The following is a 6,409-nucleotide window of genomic DNA, read 5'->3' as shown; positions in this document are numbered from 1 at the left end:
GATAACGTAGAGTAGGCGATTTGGGCCTTCCCAGTCAGGACTGACTGTATCATGATGGCCCAATTCTCCCTTGGCCACTCCAAAGAGGCAGCGACTTTCTCGAAGGCTGCGAAGAACTTCGAAACTTCTCTGTCGTTGAATTTGGGGACCATTTTGATATTCCTTACCTGATCGAAACCGCTTACTCCAGTTTGTCTCTGTCCAGCGCCTAGTCGTAATACTTCTAGTTCATGTTGTCTCTGTCTTTCTTTTTCTTCTCTTACTCGTTCTTCTCTCTCTCGTCTCTCTTCTCTTTCTCGTTCTTCTCTTCTTTCTTCTCTTTCTAATTCTAAACGCCTCATCGCCAATTCTTTTTCTTTCATCTCCATTTCTTTATCTTGTCTCTCTCGTTCCATTTCTAATTTCTTCCATTCTATTTCACGATTGATCTCTAGGGCACGCATTTTGACTGTTAGGAAGCTGATATTAAGCTCACCTGCATCACTATCAACGTCGCTGCCCTTATCTTCCTTTTCCGTGGAAGCTATCCCCTCACCTTCCCTTGTACTAGGAGTCTCGCCTTCCTGTTTCTCTTCTGCCTTCAGGTGCCGGTGAACCTTGGACAAGATCTCCACACGGGAATCACTGGCACGGATCTTGATCTCCAGGTAGGCGCTCACTAGTACAAGTTCCGGTTTGCTCAGATACTTTAATCTGGCAAGACAGTCCACTCTGTTCAGAAAAGCCTGAACATCGTCCAGATCATCGATGGTAGCTTTGTCTGCCATTGTCACAGATGGAACACTTAGCGCTTAACACACTGCTTACACGTTAGCACTTAACACACCGAGCACTGTTCTACGCCAATATTGCACTTTATCGCACCAAACACTGCACTTGCCAATATTGCACGTAATCACTTCGGGCACCGCACTACCCAATATTGCATTGAATCCAAGCGAACACTTCGCTCTACAATATTGCACTGAATCACTGAGCACCGCACTAGTCAATATTGCACTTAATCGCTTAATCACAGCGAGCACCGCACTGCACAATATCGCACTTAGTCACTCTTGAGCACCGCACAGGACGCATAACGTCACAATCGTCACACAGGGGGAATTATATACAGGGATTACGCCACTTCACCACCCCTGTCAAACATACTTAACAAGGGGACGGATCCCGCTGGGGATGCCAATTATGTTACGGCCCTCTCGGGACGCAACGGGGTTCTTACTCTGATGTTGTTAGAGGAAGTTATATCCGACCCCAAGCCAGCAGTGGCTTTCAAGGGATGCGATCCGTGACGCAAGTAACTTAAAGGGAGTAGGGAAAGAAAGCTAAGAACTTAATATTATAATTATTACCATCACCGTTTAAATATATAAAATAAATGAGTGCACAAAGGGGAGGGGTATTAACACTTGACAAGGGGATTAATCCATAATCGTTGTCTTCTGCTGAAGACGCTGGTGCCACAACTCCTGGTGCCGAATCCTTGGTGCTCTCTTCGTGGCCTCACAATTAATTCTCCAAAGAAGTTGAGTCTACCCTGGCCACAGGTCAGCCAAAACACGGGTCCACTGGGGGCACCACCGTGGAGGCCATCAACCACACGTCCAGCTGTTCTGCTGGCAGGTTCTGAGCCCACAAGGCTGGTACGGCCACTCCACGGACGATAAAAGGGGAACGCCCTAGACAGGATAGGACAGGTTGCTTATGCATCGTTAAACGCCTAGAAAGAGATGAAAGAGATAGGCAAGACAACAACATCTCTTTCTAGGCGTTTAACGATGCATAAGCAACAGGGCTCCATTAAGGAACATATAATCTCTTCCCACAACCAAACCATCACCAGAGAAATCCTTGTAAACAACACAGAAATCATCGATAGATACAGCGATAGCAGGCGGCTTGACGTTGGCGAGGCACTACACATCAAGAAGTCAACACCAGCAATCAACAGCCAATTATTGCACAACTATATTCTACCCACCTCAAGACTCCGCTCCAATATAGAAGCAACAAGAAATATGGACCAATAGGCTTTCTACAAACACTTCTATTCAATATCCATTGTTTCGTGTTCTGTCTTGTGTTGATGAAATTAATACCCTATTAATACCACTTCTTGTTCTGTCTTGTCTTGATGAAATTAATACCCCTATTAATGCCACATCTTGTTCTGTCTTGTGTTAATGCCACATCACCCCTTCCACCTCACTCAAATGTAGATATAAAATCGGAGATGCATAAGTTCTATTCAGTTGTGTATTTTTGAACTAAAGTCTTTGAAAATGTAATAAGTTTTATGAAACGCGCTCGTGTCGCGTCAGACTAGAAATAAAAATGAATTTTGGAGAATTGATTTTTGATTTATCTCCAACAGTGAAAAGAAATGTATGAAAGATTGAGAAAATTCGTGTTAGAATTATTAATCTTACTTTTTCGGTCATATTTAATAATATATGTCTACAGGAAAGACTGCTACCAAAATATACTAATATTAAAGCGCACGACCCAGCAGCATGGAATCAAGCCTTCACGATAAAATATCGCAAGGATCTGATTCGTGATCAGATATACAAGGCAGAGAATGAAATCAAAGACAACAAAACGCAACTACTTCATGCTACAAACGAGTGGAGAAATAGCAACATCGACGAAAGTATCCGTTCCCGCATTGAACAACACCTCGACATCCTCACAGACCAACATCACCTCAGCACTGAAACAAGGATTATCAAGAAACTAACAACATTATATGGAGGACCTATGGCAATTCCACGACCAAGAGATGGCTTCCTGAACCTTGCAGGAATTAACCTCACTGAGGACCAAGTCACTCTCCTAAATCTGGGCATAAACTGTCATGTTATGTCCAGACCGAGTGAGATGGCCCGGAAAGTAGAGTTGGAAATTCTGTTGGACGACATATTCGACCTCGAGACACAAAAGAAGGTCACTACCAAAGATACCTTACAAGCAGAACTTATTGCAGAAGGAGGAAAGAATTGAGGCAATTACAGAAGCACCATACTGTCCCCCGAGCTTAAAGCGGCAGCTAAAAGCCTTCGTGAGAACAAGGAGATAGTTGTCAGGAGAGGTGACAAGTCGCCAATATATGTCATTCTTAAAAAAGACGAATTTCTGGCGAAAATGAACATCATACTCTCTGACCAAACTAAGTTCCAAAGGGTAACGAAGGACACTACAGCCGAATTAAAAGCAAAGGTCAACAAACTGATCGAAACTGTGAATGCCAAGAAATCCGGACTCCACCTGCCAAAGATCATTGGGGAATATAAACCTGGATATGCGTATGGAAATGTCAAGACACACAAGCCTGGAAACCAACTTCGGCCAATCATTAGCCAGATACCCACACCCACGTACATATTGGCGAAGCGACTCAACGGCCTGCTGACTCCTTATGTTCCTTGCGCCTTCAGCCTGAAGTCTCCAAAGGAATTTGTTGACTTACTGCAGGGCACACGGGCCACAGGGATAAGAGCCTCGTTGGACGTAGAATCGCTGTTTACCAACGTACCTGTGGACGAGACAATCGGAATGATAGCCGACAGAGTGTATCGTGATCCAGCCTGTACTCCTCTTGACATACCAGAAAATATTCTGAGGAAACTACTCCAAGCTTGTACTAAAGAGGCACCCTTCTTGAGCCCGGATGGGCACATGTATAAGCAAGTAGATGGGGTCGCCATGGGTTCTCCCCTAGGTGTCCTGTTTGCAAACTTCTACATGGGTACCATCGAGCAAAAAGTCTTAGTCGACATGAACTTGAAACCGGCCATATACTGCAGGTATGTTGACGACATTTTTACACAGGTACCTGATGTCAGACATCTGCAGGAGCTGAAGGAGGCATTTGACCAGAGTTCCATGCTGCGTTTCACTTACGAGATGGAAAAGGATGGGAAGCTGCCCTTTCTAGATGTAACAGTCATGGACAAGGGCGGAGGTTTCCACACTGCAGTCTACACTAAGGAAACAAACATAGGAATGTGCCTAAATGCCAACAGCGACTGCCCAGACAGGTACAAGAGGAGTGTTGTTAACGCATATGTCGACCGTGCTCTCAGCCACAGCTCAGAATGGAAGCAAGTCGACGAAGAACTCTGTAGGGAAAGGCAGGTCCTAGTCAATAACGGCTTCTCCAATGGTTTCGTCGAAGACATCATAAGAAGGAAAGTGAAAAGCCATGCAACCTCTGAAGAGACAACTAACACAACACCTATACCCCCTATTAGACTATTTTACAGGAACTTCTTTTCCACAGCTCATAAAACGGAGGAAAGGGTCCTGAAAGATATTGTTAATAGAAACGTTATCCCTACAGACAAAAATCAGAGGATACAACTGACGATTTACTATAAAACCAGAAAAACGGCCAGCCTACTCATGAGAAACTCTCCAGACACAAAACAGAACGCTTTAAAAAGAGACTAACGTCGTCTATGCCTTCAAATGCCCTCTTGGGGACTGTAAGCTCCAAAAAACCCATTATATAGGCAAGACAACAACATCTCTTTCTAGGCGTTTAACGATGCATAAGCAACAGGGCTCCATTAAGGAACATATAATCTCTTCCCACAACTAAACCATCGCCAGAGAAATCCTAGTAAACAACACAGAAATCATCGATAGATACAGCGATAGCAGGCGGCTTGACGTTTGCGAGGCACTACACATCAAGAAGTCAACACCAGCAATCAACAGCCAATTATTGCACAACTATATTCTACCCACCTCAAGACTCCGCTCCAATATAGAAGCATCAAGAAATATGGACCAATAGGCTTTCTACAAACACTTCTATTCAATATCCATTGTTTCGTGTTCTGTCTTGTGTTGATGAAATTAATACCCTATTAATACCACTTCTTGTTCTGTCTTGTGTTGATGAAATTAATACCCTATTAATGCCACATCTTGTTCTGTCTTGTGTTAATGCCACATCACCCCTTCCACCTCACTCAAATGTAGATATAAAATCGGAGATGCATAAGTTCTATTCAGTTGTGTATATGTGAACTAAAGTCTTTGAAAATGTAATAAGTTTTACGAAACGCGCTCGTGTCGCGTCAGACTAGAAATAAAAATGAATTTTGGAGAATTGATTTTTTATTTACCTCCAACAGTGAAAAGAAATGTACGAAAGATTGAGAAAATTTGTGTTAGAATTATTAATCTTACTTTTTCGGTCATATTTAATAATATATGTCTACAGGAAAGACTGCTACCAAAATATACTAATATATATATATATATATATATATATATATATATATATATATATATATATATATATATATATATATATATATATATATATATATATATATGTCCATCTGTTATAACCCTGTTTATAAATTCTTTAATGTTGGGATGTGTCATTTGATAATAACAATTTTCAAACTGTATATATATTAGAAACATATATAAATAATTATAAAATAGTACCACACATTTTATCCAAATCACTTTTGTCAAAATTACTTTTTCCAAGACATAGAAAGTATGGTGCTAATTCAATCATACAAGGAGAACACACACTTAAATACTTACGATGATCACCCACAAAATTACTTGGTTTACGCCAATTAAACCGAAATGATATCTTGGCTGTACGATAGTTACATAGAGTGCAGGATGTTGTTTGTAATTCTATTTTATTAGCCTGAGACATTAAAAAAACAAAACCTTTAAATGTATCATTTCTAAATGATGATACACTCAGTCCTGCAATTATCACATCGATTCCACAACCTTGACATACATGAACAAATTCAGTTAAATTTTCTGGATAAAAGAAATGAGCATCGTCGATAAAAATAGTATCAAAGTGAAGAATATAGTCTTTATAATCTAAGTAAGTTTCACTCCTGATTTGGATTTCAGTCGGAATTATTGATCAACATTTTATTTGTTTTAATTGTACACATCTAGGCAAAATCAAAATGGTTTTATTTTTATTTTCTCTGCAATGTGTTTGAGTAAGTTGCAAAAGTCGAGACGATTTTCCTGAGGCCATTAAACCAGTAATAACTGTCAAAGTGCCCTCTCAGTTTTCGTGTTTATTAAACAAACTGACAATAGTTTTGTATTTATCCAAAACCAATGACCCTCTATGGTGGTGGTCTTTAGAAATATTTTCAGGGGAGTTTTGTATTCCCAAAACCTCTTTTATTGATGTTCCATTGAATGAGTAATCCAAATAGGTATATGGAATTCGATTATAGGAAATGGGATGTTCCTTAATTATTTCATCCATGTGGCTAACATCAAAATCCAACAAAGTCTTATCAAACTTATATATAAGCAATGTTTTTCTAACATCTTTCAATGTAAGAGAACCTGTCAAAATAGAATTTAGTATTGATTCACTTAGATTACAAAGAAGTAT

This window comes from Procambarus clarkii, chromosome 72 (genome assembly GCF_040958095.1).
Source record: "Procambarus clarkii isolate CNS0578487 chromosome 72, FALCON_Pclarkii_2.0, whole genome shotgun sequence".
Taxonomy (NCBI): Eukaryota; Metazoa; Arthropoda; class Malacostraca; order Decapoda; family Cambaridae; genus Procambarus; species Procambarus clarkii.
Note: the sequence above shows the minus strand (reverse complement) of the source record.